This window comes from Microtus ochrogaster, chromosome 5 (genome assembly GCF_000317375.1).
Source record: "Microtus ochrogaster isolate Prairie Vole_2 chromosome 5, MicOch1.0, whole genome shotgun sequence".
Taxonomy (NCBI): domain Eukaryota; kingdom Metazoa; phylum Chordata; class Mammalia; order Rodentia; family Cricetidae; genus Microtus; species Microtus ochrogaster.
The window spans coordinates 19,416,380-19,432,693 of NC_022012.1; the positions used below are offsets into that span (position 1 = coordinate 19,416,380).

The following is a 16,314-nucleotide window of genomic DNA, read 5'->3' on the forward strand; positions in this document are numbered from 1 at the left end:
CTGTTAAGTCCATTTGGGTTATGGCATCTGTTAGTTCTCTTATTTCTCTGTTAAGTTTCTGTCTGATTGCCCTGTCTGTCCATTGGGGAGAGTGGGGTGTTGAAGTCTCCTACTATTAGTGTGTGGGTTTAATGTGAGATTTAAGCTTTAGTAATGTTTTTAATACATATGTGGATGCTCTTGTATTTGTGGCATAGATATTTAGGATTGAGACTTCATCTTGATGGATTTTCCTGTGATGAGTATGAAGTGTCCTTCTCTGTCTCTTTTGAATGATTTTACTTTGAAGCCTATTTTGTTAGATATTAGAATAGCTGCACCCACTTGTTTCTTAGGTCCATTTGATTGGAAATCTTTCCCCAACCCATTACTCTGAGGTAATGTCTGTCCTTGAGGTTGAGGTGTGTTTCTTGTATATAGCAGATTTTGTATCCATTCTCTTTTTTGTATTCATCCTGATTTTGTATCCATTCTCTTAGCCTGTGTCTTTTTATAACTGAATTGGGTCCATTGATATTAAGAAATATTAATGACTAGTGATTGTTAATGCCTGTTATTTTTCAGTGGTTGTGTTTGTGTGTTTCCCTTCTTTGGGGTTTGCTGGTGGGAGGTTATCTGTTGTCTGTGTTTTTGTGAGTGCAGTTAGCTTCCTTGGGTTGGAGTTTTCCTTCTCGTACTTTCTGTAGGGCTGGATTTGTGGAATAGGCATTGTTTAAATCTGGCTTTTTCATGGAATATCTTGTTTTCTCAATCGATGGTGATTGAAAGCTTTGCTGAGTATAGTAGTTTAGGCTTGCATCAGTGGTCTCTTATTGTGTACAGCACAGCATTTGGATGCTTTAAGCTGTGAGAGATATTGGCTGAAGCAGAGATTGACTTGAAATAAGAATCATGGGTCAATGGGACTGGAGAGATGGCTCAGTGGTGAAACATGCCTGCGGTTCTTGCAGAGGATCCAGTTCTGCTTTCCAACACGGCAGTACAAATACAACTATCTGTAACTCTAGCTCCAGGTGATCCAACGCCCTCTTCTAGCTTCCAAAGCCACTGCACTCACATGCACAAAGACATACATATGTACATATAACTAAAAACTAAAACTAAATTCTTTATTTAAAAGATAGTAAGATAACATCAGGGTGCAGTTAAAAGCACAGTGCCATAAATTTTGCCTGATATGTTCTTTTATTTTGGGGGCAGGGGACTTGTGGAAGCTTGCTGGATGGAGGAAGTACAAAGGTATAAACCAGGAGTGAGACAATAAACAGCAAAAGGGAGATAAGTAGTCTAAGAATCTGCAGTATGGAGAAGTTACAGATAATAGTGAATATTGGATATCTATTATTGGCTTGCTAGAGAGGATTTGAAGCAGAACGATGTGGAAGAGAAGGAGATCAGAGTTAAGATGATCAGGAGGGATTCTGCATCTCAAAGAACACTTGATTATAGATTTTTTTCCCAATAAAACAAAAGCTATATTTATGTGGCATTTAAAAATGACATAGAAAAACATTTAGAAAGATACTCAGTCTTTTTCATTCAATAAATAATATATATTGAGTGTTATAACGTGTCAAATGTGAAACTATACTTAAAAAGCATGCTTTATGAAAGGGCCTTTTGTACAAGATGGCTTAATTAACATTCAGATATTAGTTCCTGATGTCTGAAGTGATGAGTGACCTTGTATTGAAAGTCAAAAGTACAAAGCGGTTACTTTGAAGAATGGAAAACAATAAAATAGGAAGGCTGAACCTAGTAATTATGAATATCACCCTGCAAAGAGACAAATAGTTAAATCAAGTTAAACAATAGTGATTCTTGAGAAATTGCCTGTGCTCATCATGAAACAGTCAATTTCCTTAATGTTTTTCCTTAAAGTATAAGCTTTCACATTCCGTATCAATGAGCCCAGAAAGGCAACTTTTCTCACCAACACACCTCTGTGTTGTCCTAAGACTCATTTGGAGATGGCACATCTGGAGTCGTTGAACACACAAACAACAACAAGCTGGGCTCACTGGCCCTTTGTACCCAGCATGGGACAGAGCCACAATTTTCTAAAGTTTGAAAAATAAAGAAGTTGTTTTTTTAGAGACAAGTACAGTGACTCTATTATACACACTCATCAGGACACTGTGCAGAGTTGGGGATGTTGTAATCATCCAATTGAAAGAGGAATTGTTAGCCTAGGGTTGAAAATACATGTAAACATCTCTGAAAGTACACACTATCTTTGACCAAACACAACAGCATCTCTTTACACAATTTTCAAACACTGTTTAAAGAATGATGGGGAAGTCCTATTTTTGCATTACTTAAGTTGAATATAGACAAATATGTTAATTATAAAAGTTGCGTGGCAGATAAGAAAGTTTATTGTACTTTTCTTGTATCTTTTAGATATGCTTGAAATTTCCTTTAATAAAAAGAAACGAGTAAGAGAACTCTCTTTTTTCCTAACTCTGTAGCTCACACTGCCCTCAAGCTCACAGCAATCCTCCTATATCCAGCTTCCGTGCTGGGTTTGTATGATGCACCTGGCTTCACATCTATTTATTGTGCTAATGTAGCTAGAAGATGTGGGCTCCTTCTTTGCTTTGCTCCTCCCTGTTGACACGCACTGCAATGTCTGAAGATTTGCTTACCCCACTTTCTTCTTCTCTAGGACAAATTAGATGACATGGACACTAAAATTTGGATGGTGTAGTATCATTACTACTGTCCCCTCATACCTAACTCTTGCATAGGCTATTCTTTTGTTATTTCTATGGAACTTAAGCATTCACAGGTATTCTCCCAAATAGGTGCCCTACCAGGATTCAGACCGAGTGACACAGATTTTATTTACTCACCAACCAACCTTAAGAACCTACTATACATCATTGTTAAGTATTATTTTATTTTCAGTGACACACAAAATGCAAGGTAGTGAACAGCACTCAACAGACTGCCTTGAATCACTCAGTAAAATTTGATTAAAAACCTACCATCTTCAAGGCCTTGGTCACATAGCGTGATTGGGATTTCTGCAAGGAATCAAGAATGAGTGAAGCATATACGGAGCTTCTAAGTAAGGGGTAGTGAAATTTATAAAATTTATAAAAATTCAAATTCCCAGACTGACCAGAGAGAGGTCCCAGGAAGCCTTGGGAACTACTGTTCTATATCATCAAGTCTCAGGGGCCCAGTGAACCCCAGTCCATCCAAAGCTGAAAACATTTTCCAGTTGGAGTATAGTTTGCAGGATATGTGTCTGAAGTCCATCCTGGTGCTGGAAGGTATACACAAAGAGGACCAAGGCCTGGAGAAAATTCAGCAGGACTTTGGCAAGATTTAGAACTTGGAGCCCAATGGCCTGAGGGCTGGGATTTTGGACCTGCCGAAGTACTAATTAGAGACTGTATAAAGATGAGTTATACATTTTGTCATTTTTAGTGTGTCAGATATAGTGCAAAGCTCTTCACTCATGTAATCTCATCCCATCTTCATAACAATTCTATGAGACCGAAGCTGATATTTTAAGATAACCAAGAAGGGACTTAACTCCTTCTAACCACAAAGACCTTCCTCTCTCATCCCTACTTCATGTTGCCTTTACAAGCCAGTCAGATACTCCCACAGGAAAACATTCAAGTATGAGGTGTTCTTCTTTTTCAAACTATATTTTTATTAAATCTTTGAGGATATCATACAAGTATACAATGCATTTTGACCATATTCACCCCAACTTCTCTACCCCTCTCATTTTGTGTTCTTTTCCTTTCTCTCTTTTTACCATTCAAGACTAATTTGTTCTGCTGTGCACTCATGCACATGAGGCATCCACTGGAGACAGCTTGACCAACAGTCCCACCTTTAAAGAAACAGACTCTTCAAAAATCATCAACTGTCAATAGCTCTCCAGCTAGAGGTGGGGGTTTATCATGAGCCCCTTCCCTCTTGATGCTGGGATGGGGACTGTCTTGACCTTGTGCAGTCTTCCCCAGCCAACCCCAGCTGCTGTGAGGTTTTGAGTACAACAGTCCTGCCGCATCCACAAGACACTGATCAGCTCCAGTGCTCAACCTCTGGCTCTCGCACTCTTCCTACCCACGTCTTCCTCAATGGACCCTGAGTCCCAGGGAAGGGATTATGATATAGATGTCCTCCTTGCAGCTGAGCACTTCATAGACATTCATTTTCTGCAAGTTGGCCAGGTTTTGAGTTTCTGCATTAACCACTGTCTACTGCACAAAAATCTCTGGGGTCTGAGAGCAGCCCTCATCTGTGAGTACAGAGATATTGATTAGAGGCAGTTTGATGTCATGTCCATTTCGCGAGCTAACGATAGTAAATTCTGTGCTGTGGTAAATAAGCTTCACTAACACAGGTTCTTGGCCAGAGTTACAGCATCAGGTATATTTTTCCTCCTGTGGAGCAGGCCTTAATAAGTGCCACTACTTCATCCATGTTATTTTTTTTAAGCCCATTTTATATCTTGCCAGGCTGTCGAACTAAAATAAGGGGTGGGTACCAGGAGAGACACTGTTGTTTACATTTACTGCAGGCAAGACAGCGCTGGCCTTCAGGATACTAATATAGCCGACTTTGGGCCTATAACCTCAGTTATCAAAAAGAAAGGGGCTTTGATAAATGGCCACCAATGACTGTCTTTGTGAAAAGTAGACACACACTTATTGTTCCCATTAGAAAATGAGGACTTTGTACAGACAGGCTTGTACAGTGGTAGGAAAAGTGCTTCAAGAGAATTTCTGAAGCAGCAGAACCCTTAATCCCTCTATCTTCTGAGATCTTATCCTGTCTCTCCAGACAGCACTTAGCATCCAGCTTATCCGAAAGTGTGAGCTCGGGAATCCAGCTACCTTTCAAGCCCTTCTTGTCCCCCACTCTCCTCACAGTGCCTGCACTCATTCAAGCTCCCAATCTTTATTCAGAATCAGTAGTTCCCAATGCACAGCCCTCTTGAATCTGTCAGCAGACACTATAGCCTGTGAATGGAGCTGAAGATCATTAGGCAGCCCTTCCCCCACTTGGGTACTGGGCAAAAACAGAATCAGATAACCGATAACCGTGGCGAGCATAATGACAAAGGCCCCGGCATTGACTGAGACATGGTCTGGAAATAATGAGAACCTTGGCAGTTAATGGGAGTTTATTTTGCCCGCTTTGGAGTGTGGTATGAACATTCCCAAATGCCTGGTGTCTCCTGTAAGAGGAGCCCTGGGTGATAGGAAGGGGAATTACTGAATATTGGGAAGGGAGGTTTAACTAGCGGAGAGGGAAGAGAAGGTAGCGTAGAGGAGCAGGAGGGGTAACTAGCACTTAGGAGGTTTGAAGAAGCTCTTTTATAAGCTTCCTAAACACGAGACCTTGATGCTAAGACTCTATGGATGAAAATACCATGCACTTTTGCCGCAGGACATCAGTACCAGCATCAAGTTGGTACTGATCTAGAAGTTTTCCCCATTCTAGCTAGCGTTCATCATACTGGACAGGGCCAGGCAGGCTGCTAAGGGATAAAGCCATACATGTCTTACTTAGCTATGAACCCTGTCAGCTACAGTTTAGCTGGGTGACAGTGGCACACACCTTTAATTCCAGCACTCGGGAGACAGAGGCAGACAGATCTCTGTGAGTTTGAGGCCTTCCTGGTCTACAGAGTGAGTTCCAGGACAACCATAGCTGTTATACAGAGAAACCCTGTCTCAAAAAACAAAAAGCAAAACAAAAACAAAAAACACAAGTTTGGATTATATACAGTGTTTTGCAACTTGAAATTTTGATTTAACAGTGTATTTAGACCTAGAATTCTATTTGACTAATAACAGATTTATATCATCAATTAATTGAATTGTGATAAGAATTAGAATTGATGATATAAATCTATTACTAATGAATAATTGGGCTATTTATTATTTTTTGCTCTTTCACCCACTGGTATACTGAACATTCTTAAGTAATAATCTTTTAGCATGTGTACTAGGTATTTTCTTTTCTAGGACAAATTCCTAGAAGAAAAAATGGTAAGTCAAAGAATACTCACACTGGCCAGCCTTCATTAAATTGCATGGAGAATGTTGCAGTTTGCTTGGGTCCCTCAAGAATTTACATATTGAAGCCTTTGATTTACTCAGTGCTTCAGGATGAGACTGTATTTAAAGACAGGGCCTTTAAAAGGGAGATTAATTTATTAATAAAACGAGATTGCTACAGGGGCCCTAAATCCACTGTGACTTGTATCCTAATAAGACAAAGAAGTTTGGATGTCCAAAGACACGAACAATGTGCACACAGAGGGCAAAGGCCATGCAAGGAGACGGGAGAGGACAGGCGTCTCGAAGCCAGGAAGGAAGCCTCGGGAGAAAACAGCTTACTAACACATTGTTCTTGGCCTCTCAGCCTCTGCCGCGGTGAGAAGTAGACTACTGATGACATCCAGCTCGCAGTATTCCACTGTGGCGGCCCTCACTGACGAGTGTGAAAGGCGTGGCGAGCCTGCTCTGCTGCGGTTCTGTGTTAGGAAGCGGGCTACTCTAGGGGTTCCCTCCGCGTCTCACTGCAGTGCCTGCTCTCCTTGCCCTACTGCCCTGGCGTGCTGCACTTTACCTAACCTGCTTGTTTACTAGAATCTTGGGGAAACCCCAAGGATCTTTGAAGGGTAGTGAACAAAAATTTCTATTTTTATTTATTATTTTATTATTTTTAGGGTAATTATGTGTAATTAGTATGGGAACACACATCACAGCACACAGGTGCTGGCTCTCTCCTTCCACAATTTGTATGGCCCCCAGAAATCAAACTTACATCATAGGCTTGTGCTTTTACCTGATGAGACATATCTATGGCCACATTTTTTGTTGTTTTATTTTTGCTTTTGCTTTGTTGTACCTCATTCTGGCGAAAGATTAAAGGACAAAGTAATTACAATATTTTTCCACTGAATTCTTCCTACTTTTTAATATATAATAGTAAGAACAAAAGCAATAATTTTTTTCTCACAAAATCTCTCAAGTGTTTCTTCCCTGGGTTGATGTTCAGTGAATGAATAAGTTTATTGAGTACGTTGTTTTGTAATACAGAGGTTTAGACTTAGAGACCTCACATACTAGGCAAGCTGTTTTGTCACTAAGCCACATCTCTGCCCCTTCTAAACTTTTTATTTTTGTTTTATTTATTTATTTTTTGAGACAAGGTCCTGCCAAGCTGTTCAGGCATCCTCCTATATCAGCCTTCAACGAACTGATACTACAGGCCTGTGCTCCCAGGCCCAGATAAAGCCACCTTCTGATTCATATAGTTAAAAGAATCTGGGCCAATCTCATAGCTAAAGGCAGCACCCTTTCACACAGTCCCTCTTCCTGACCACTCCACCTCCCTAACGCTCATGAAATCTGATGTGTGTGCTTCTTGGAGAAGCAGGAAGGAAGCCTGAATTTACCAAGGAGCTGTCCTATGGTCCACAGCCTGTCAGCAACCTTTACATACTTGACATTCTTCTCATTTCCTAAAAGAGTGACTCACCCAGAACTCACAGCCACACTAGCTGGAAGACTTGCTCTCCCGTCTCCTATTAATTTTTCCCTTTTAACATTTTTTTTAACCTTTAATATAAAAGACTGCTCTCCTGGACATGACTGCACATTGGTTATACAAGCAGAGGTGAGTGTCTGTGATCTAAAAGAGGGTTTTTCTTTTCTGATCTCTCGCTTGCTTGTTCTTTTTTCTTCCTAGAATTCATTTGGGCTGTGCAAGCACCAAAGACCTGGAAAGTCTGAGTTTATTTTTGCCTAACAGATAAGGAAGCCATGGGGGACTTGAGTCAGACCTGCCTCAACTACCTGGTCAGGATGGCCTAGCAACAGCCTGGTCAGGACGGCCTAGCAGCAGCCTGGCTGGAGCAGGAGGTGAGCACATTGCCAATACAGTCAACTGAGCCTGAGAGAGGCGGGGTGGGTGGGGGCTGTCATGCAGAATTTACAGGAAAACTATTTAAGAAAAGATTTTTCTTTTGTGCTTGTTTGCTTTTATCCTAATATATTTGCATATATGTGCAAAGGAAGTTGGGGACAAATTAAGAAACAAAGCCAAAGATAATATTCTCCCTATTTGTAATATTCACACTTTTTTTTGTCCTTTCATTGTATTTTTTGGTATTGATTTGTTTATTTTTGGTTTACTAAGCCATGTAAGAACCTCAAAATATATGCAATTATTCCCAATAAACTTAAGTAACCACAATGTGTAGGTAAATACACCAGACTTCATATGAGATGCTCAAGTTATTGTGCTAAATTCTGTACCAGATCGCCAAAACGTAGTCTGCCTCAGGACCTTTTGCTCAATTAGATTTTACAAAAGAAAACATTTTAATTGTGTGGAGGTCAGTGAAAGAATCCAAATATCACTTATATTTGGCTAAAAGTACAATATTATTTTGAGAAAAGACCAAGTAAATAAATACTTTTATCAGAACCTGATTTCAGAAGTGTTCATTTGTGTGTGATAAATTATGAAAGGGAAAGGGAGTCCCGCCCATGCCATATGTGCACTCCAGAGCTATAGTAATATGATCATCTGCAATACAGCTGCTTCACTTAAATTCTCACATTCATAACTTCAATAGTATGTAGCATATGGACTATGAAAAATAATACTTGAGCCAGTTCTGAATTTGGTAGGTAGGTGATTTGGAGTATTAGGCCTCCTCTAACCTTCTAACTCTAAGAAATTAAATGAAGGAGCACACAAATATAGCCTTTGGAAACAAGAAATTGAGTAGAAAATTATAGTGAGATTTCTAATTTGTCTTAATAAAAAAGCAGAGTCAGATATTTGTAGGGCCCGGGTTTACCCTTGTTCTTGGGGTGCATCTTGAGGACAAGTTTCTGGTCACCCAGCTAAAACATTGTTTGTTCCTGTGCGCCCCCTGCCCCGCCTGATGATTAGCTGTAGGGTTAGATTTGGCTGATCTCCTTTTGAATGACCCAGGTCTCTTTGTGTGTTCTTTCCATCTTCAGGCCCTTGCCTGACTCAAATATGGTACAGTGGCACGCGAACTGTACTGAGGGGGTAACTAACACAAAATCGGGTGTTACAGGCCTCTATGGCTAACTAGTGGCCAGCCCCACACTCTGATCTTCAGGCAAGCTTTATTTGTTAAAGCACAGACACAACATCACCACAGCAAGCACTAGTGCCAACTGAGATGTTACTATCATCTTGGATGAAAAAGATGTCTACTATTTTCACTCCATGAAGTCTCTTCATCTGTGGATAGTATTTGACTGGCATGATGCTATTATTTACTATAAAAATTCTGGAAGTAAACAAAGTAAGAACAAGCATTAACCAAAACAAGACAAGTCATTCGGTTTAGTGGAATGGAATGACATCCTGAGTAACAGTCACAAACACGATCATTTGCACTCTTATTTTTTGTCAGGTGCTGAAGTATCTCCCTAAGATAAGGTCCAATCAATATAAAATAGTTAATGATGTAGTAAAAGAGTCTCTGAGTAGGGGATGGTAGATAGCTCAGCTGGTAAAGTGCTTGTCATGCAAACATAAGGACCCCAGTTTGATCTCTAGAACCCATGTTAAAAACTAAGTGTGGTGACGGGTGGTGGTGGCTCACGCCTTTAATCCCAGCACTCAGGAGGCAAGTCTCTGTGAGTTTGAGGCCAGACTGGTCTACAGGGTGAGTTCCAGGACTTGCTCCAAAGCTACAGAGAAACCTTCTCAAAAAATCAAAATCAAAACAAACAAAACAAGCAAATAAACAAACAACAAAAAACAAAAACGAGGTGTGGTGACATGTGCCTGGAGATGCTGAGACAGGATGGTCTCTGGGGCTTGGATGGTTCAGTGAGAGAGTATGCCTCAAGAAGATAAGATGGAGAAGAGACCGAGGAAGGTACCTGCTGTTGACCTCTGGCCTCTGTACATACACATGCGTGTGAGCTCACAGGAACACACAAACATGTAAGTGCTTGTGCGAACACTCGAGACACAGACACACAGACACAGTCTCTGAGTTGTTAGGACCCTCACAAAAGAGGGTAGCAATGACACAAGATCTTAACTGTTAGTAAATTTTTTACCTGTCCCAGCCAATCTCCACGGTACTGCAATGCAATTGCTTCACTTAAAGCAAGCAGTTCAGGCTAGCCCAATCGCCAAGGCATTTGCTTCCTCTTTGAGTTTCCTCTTATCCTGGATGTGAGTTCTTTGAGGTAGACTTTCAGAAAACTCATCAGTCACTAATCAAAGTCTGCTAGAAAAGGGCACATAGGACCGGGCTAGTGCCTACTGCTTACAAAATGATGGTCATGTTCTAACCTATTACATCCATTTAAAATTAGCTAAGTTCAATTCAGTTCACCTTTGTATAGCAGGAAGTATTCAGTCATTGCCAAAGTCAATATATTAAGCCTAGTTGCTGAAGGCAGCTGGTTTGTCCCTATTTCCGATTTCAGTCAATTTCTGATTCAGTAGTAGGAAATGCCAAAGGGAGTTTGCAGTAATAGCCTTTTCCATTTGTATGAATTTTGGTTTTTTCTCCTGGATTGCTCTAAAATTAATGTCAAACAAAACAAAATGACAAGGTACATGGTTTCTTCTCTTTCCTGGCCCAGAGGCAAGTGTCCTGCCAGTCTATCGTCAGGGATGTGGAATCCTCAGGGAGAAGAGGGGCTCTCATATGCATGTGAAATAAGTGTAAGAAAGCTCTGGAATGTGAACATTCTTTCAGACTCCAATGATAACTTGAGATAAATTTGGACTTCTGGGACATCCTATTTCTGTTCTATGTCTTCACCCACTCCCTTCTTGGCTGGTGGGAAAAAGAGGTAAAGAATTTAAGAATGGGAGGTATTTATTCTCATTTTTTTTTCTGTTTGTTTAAATTGGCTGAAGTTGCAATCTCCCTCCCTTTCTTTTCCTTTCCCTTCTCTTCTTCGGTTGTGTGCTTTAACTTTTCTTCTGTGATGTTTGATCTTTAAATAAAGTATGAAGTTTTATTTTTCTCTAGTTTTTGTTTATTAACCTTGTAAATGTCACATTCTAGTACTTTGTAGATTCTTAATCTGGATAGAGATATATAAGTATCTATTCTCTTTCATTTGTCAAACATCTCAATTCAATTATTTTAATAAGCTTGTTTGGTTTCCAGAACTTTCCTCTGACAACTATAGTATTTAATCATGCACATTTAAACCACATGCAGATTTCATGAAAACTTAACAGACTTTGTGGATGACAGACATATTAGTTACTTTTCTGCTGCTGTGATAGAACACCATGACAAAAACAACTTAGGATGTAATAGTTTCCTTTTAGCTCCCAAGGGACAGAGTCCACCATGCCACCATGGCAGGGAAATGGGGGAGAGGGGAAGGAGGGAGAAAATCCCTATGCACTGGACATGGGGATGCACACCTGTAATCTCAGTGCTAGCAAGGACGGGCAGGAGGATTGTTATGAGTTCAAGACAAGCCTAGACTACAGAGACTTCCAGAATTCCAAGGTCTAACAAGCCACTATGTGTTGAGATCCTGGTGAAGTGGAACTCAGTGCTGGGCACAGACACTGAGCATACATAATCTATGCATCTACAGCAGGGCTCAAATCCACCCTCTCAGGACACCTTTTCTTGCCTACGTGGAATAAATCTATTGAGCTACTAAATAAAACTGAAATTAAAACTAAGAAAATTTTAGAATTTTATTTACTAACTCAATTCACAAATATCTAAAATTCATTAAAATATGATAAACTAATATATGTTAACACAAAACAATTTTATGAAAAATATCTCTATCTTCTAAAGCACTAAAAAATTAGTTTGAGGAAATGTCATTGTTTTACATTTTGGCAAATTCCTTTAATGTCTAGTTTAATAAAAAATAGCTGATTCTTTTACGGATTTTTTCATTCAACCTGTTTCAATTATCATACTGGAAAATGTCAGTGTATTTTCATGAGAAAAAGATTGAATAAAAAATAAATCCTCATATTCAGTTTAAAATTGGCCTTAAAAGTCAGTATTAGCATTTAAAAATATGACTCTTACAGCTTCCTACATTTTCAAAGACAAAAATCCCCTCCTCACTGCCAGGATTCCTCACTTGACACCTAACCACTATACTAGTGCCTACTATACAATTATCCCTTAGGAAATAGTTGCTGGATTAAGTAAATAAAACTACACCCTGTGTTGGGGCTATCTAGGTTACCAAGAATTCCTGCTCTCAAGGAGTTTGTATGCCACTGGAAGAAAGGCAAATATTTACAAAATTATACTATTAATACAATATGAGAAGAAAAACAAGATGCTATGGAAGATTAGAGGGTGTGCGACCCAATCCTGGGAGATGAAAAAAGGCTTTAAGGGGGACAATGGTTAAACTGAGACAAAATAAACATCAAATAAGAAGTGTGAGAAAGGAGAGGAGACTGGAGTGTGCAGTAGAGGGGCAGCAGAACTTGCTACAGTCGGGCCTTGAAGGGAGAGGGCCAGAAGTGTGGATAGATCTTGAAAGTTTTCTAAAAAAATGTCTGAGGACTAAACAGGAGACTGGCAGAGCTAAGGCTTAGAATGACCACTATGGGTATAGGTAAGAGCGAGCTGAATATAAGACAACAGGCACAAAAGTTGCTATGAGTCAAGTCAAGAGAAAATAGCTATCTAAAAATAATGGAGATGGAAAGAAACGGAAGCAGAACTGAGAAAGGAAACTTGACTGGGTTTCCTGATGATCTTTGGAGGGCATGGCGGAGTATGATATCCCGACTTCTGGCTTTTACGGCAGGATCAATGATGATACCGTTTGGAGATCTGAGCGAATACAGGCATAACAGCATTTTAGTTTGGGATGCTATGTTTTGAGATTCCTTGGATTATCCAGGATAGACATTTTATTTATTTTTATTTTATGTGCACATTTGTCTGTCTTGTTCCCCGGGAACTGGAGTTACAGACAGTTGTGAGCTGCCATGTGGATGCTGAGAATTGAACCCAGGTCCTCTGGAAGAGCAGCCAGTGTTCTTAACCACCGAGCCATCTCTGCAGCCTTAGGATAGACATTTTAAGGTATGTAGACTTTATAGTTAGAAGGGACAGCAGGACTTGAAATTTACACTTTGTCAGCACACATGATCATAGATTCCAGGGAGACCACAAGAAGACTGTTAAAGGTGAGATGGGGTGCAGGATGCCACAGTGGATAAAAGCACTTTCTGGGTAACCTGATGAGTTTTATTATTGGAATTAATGATGAAAGAATAGAACAAATTCTCTAAAGTCCGTTGACTTCTGCACATATGGTATACATGCATATATACTACTATAATAAATTACTTTTTAAAAAGTGAGACACAGATTGGGTGAGATGCCTCAGTGGTTAAGTTCACTGGCTGATCTTCCAGAAAACGTGGTTTCCATTCCCAGCACCCACATGGCAGTTCATATCCATATGTAACTCCAGTCTCAGGGCATCTGAAGCCCTCTTCTGGACTCTTTGGGCACCATGTACACACATAGTACACAGACAAATATGCAGACAAAACACTGATACACATACAATAGATAAATAGTGTGTATTGTACACATACACACACACAAAGTGAGACAGGAACAAATCAGTTTGAACAACTTCTAGGCGCACGACATTTAAGTGATGGAGAGATAATCTTAGAAGGCAAGATTAAAAATAAGCTAGAGATCTCGGAGAAAACTAGAAAAGCATGGTTTTACAAATCAAAAGATGCAAATTTAGGAAACTATGGTTACTAATATCTAAGGCTTCAGAGAAGTTGATTAAAACAAGAAAAAGTTCTACTCTGTTGAAAAACTAAGTACTGATGATGTTATGAAGAATTTAGGTAGTGTGATAAGGGAAAAATCCTGAAGCTTATGGACTAGAATAACAAATCTATTGAGAGAAGTTCCTGAGAAGACAGAGAAGACAGAAAGGTGTGCTTCAGAGACGGCAGAGGGGGAAGGAAACACCTTACCCATAGCACCAAGTCAGAGGTGTGCAGGCAGTCTTGTGAGTGAGGAAACAATTTGTTGTTAATACTAATTTGTTTTCTGAAAATAAATGAGAGATGGCTTAACAATAATGCAGAGTATCTGAAGATTATGTTGTTAAAGTGGGAAGAAGAGTTAATTAGGGTAATAAACATTGTTTGATGAATTAGGCAGTTTACTTGATTTGTACAATGTAAATATATAGAAAATAATCTACACAGTAAGCCCAGGATTTTATATCAATCTTTTCAAAGCTTTTTCTGAGTTAGGTTAAGATCTAGACTTTATCTTGTGAACAAATGTAATACTGAAGACAGCACAATAGAAAGACTATAAAATGAGTGCAATTCTCTCCTTGTTTACTTGTTTACATATCATTTTCAACATATGCACCGTATATAACATCAGCTACTAAATCTCTTTCTAAGAAAGCTCCACATTGTATAATCTCATTTCCTGTAATCTTCCAAGAATTTTTAATGGAAAGCACTAGTTATTATCTGAGGTAGACTTGGTATAGCACAACTATATCTTTGACATTATATTGAGAATTTGTCCATTTCAGGAAATGATGCAACTCATAATTCACTAATCTTAGTGAGAATCCTATCTTACTTTATAAGCTCTCCCAAAAGAAAGTTACTAACAGAGACAGAGACAAATATTTTCTTCTTTATAGATTATTAAATTATATCAGTAATAGTATTTTGTTTAATTTTACACTATAACTATTATAAATTAACTACATGTAAGAAATATTAGTAAGCTTCTACTATGCACAGGACATGCATAGTAATTAATCTATTAAATTCTAACAGAAACCTTGTAAGCTTCTATAGGAGGAAACTTTATCACAGAAAGTTAAGGAATTTATACGAGACCACATACCTAATATTGTAAGGTTGGATTTGAACCTAAGCAATCTAACTTTGTAGAACCTGTCTATTCTCTACAGTGCCTTTTTCAGGTTAGAAATTTAATGAAGTTTCCTAAAGTAAAATGCTCACTTGAACTTTAGCAAATTTAACAGAATGAATCGGTTGGCAGTTAAGATGGAACAGACTTAAAGAGCAGTTGTAAAAATGTAGACTGAGGAACATAGATCAAGATACAATATAACTGCTTTTCTTAGATAAAATTTCTTTCCTTAGGAACAAAAAGCTACTTGGAAATATGTCAAGTACACAGAAAACAGTTGCAATCGAACACCCATGTAGCCTATACCTAATTTTAACATACCTTAAATTTGGGCTGCCACATTTTCTACAGATTACCTGTCTAGAAAATAGTAACAGGTACAGTGGAACGTTTCCTGTTACATTCCCTTCTCTGCCTCAGTAAAGGGGCTATTATTTTAGATCTTATATGTGTCATTTATGAGGCTTTTGCACTTTGATTCCACGGCTTCTCATTTAAAAGGCTCTATTTATATTAGAGCATCTCTGCAACTTGCTTCCCCCCTCGATATTGTGTTAATGTACTTATCCATATTAACGCTAGTGGCTTCAGTTCGCCGAGTGTCATCATCTAGCAGTGTGTCAACTCTTTAATAACAGTGCAACTTACCGACTCCATTAGTACTGTTTCACTAACAAAATTACGCTGCTCGGAAGATTGCTTTGGTGTTCACAGTTAACTTTGTATACAAAATTCCTTAACGAGCTCAACTTTCCAGCCAGGGGAGCCATCGGTTTCAAGAAAGGAACTAAAGACAGGAGTGACTCCTAGCAAACTGCGAAAACTCTCACTAGGATGCTTGTGAGGGAAGGTTCCAAAATAACACCTCCCGCCTTTCACCAACACCCTCAACTGTGTTTCACACGTGTCCATTCATTTCCTCCCTCAGAGCGGAGCGGGGACCAAGGTGAGTCAACAGGAGTGTGGCGGTGCAGAGCCCGCAGGGGAAACCGCACAAGCCGGCCTCCCCGCTGCGCCAGACCACCAGAAATGACCAGAAGGAGGTGGGGGGCCAGCGGGGCCTCATCTCACAGTCCACCCAGGTCCCAGACGCGAGGGGACGGGGTGGGTGGCAGGACAGACACCTGCCGGCGTCTTTTCCTTCACAAAGACCGCAGGTCCGCAGAAGGGCCTCAGCGGGCCCCCACCCTGAGGGCACTTTTCCAATAGCTGACTCCAAGCAGCGCCTCCCAGCCTTACGCCAACTCCGTAAGGAGCCGCAGAGGCCAACCCCGCGGCTCCCGCTGCTCCCAAACCTGACGTGAAATTGCGCGGGGCGGCACTGGCGGCGGCCATCTTTAGTTCGGGCAAGACCCCGCCCTCGC

General features: G+C 40.0%; 1 long non-coding RNA gene across 3 annotated transcripts in view; it reads left to right on the forward strand.

Annotated features, from left to right (window-relative positions):
- LOC113456072 overlaps positions 1-10,906 on the forward strand; it is a 54,800-nt gene extending 43,894 nt beyond the window's left edge. For all 3 annotated transcript variants that reach the window (XR_003376935.1, XR_003376934.1, XR_003376936.1), the window contains 2 exons: positions 7,735-7,907; positions 10,638-10,906. This is a non-coding gene — a long non-coding RNA (uncharacterized LOC113456072). The remainder of the gene's footprint in view (positions 1-7,734; positions 7,908-10,637) is intronic.
- Positions 10,907-16,314: the final 5,408 nt, after the last annotated feature.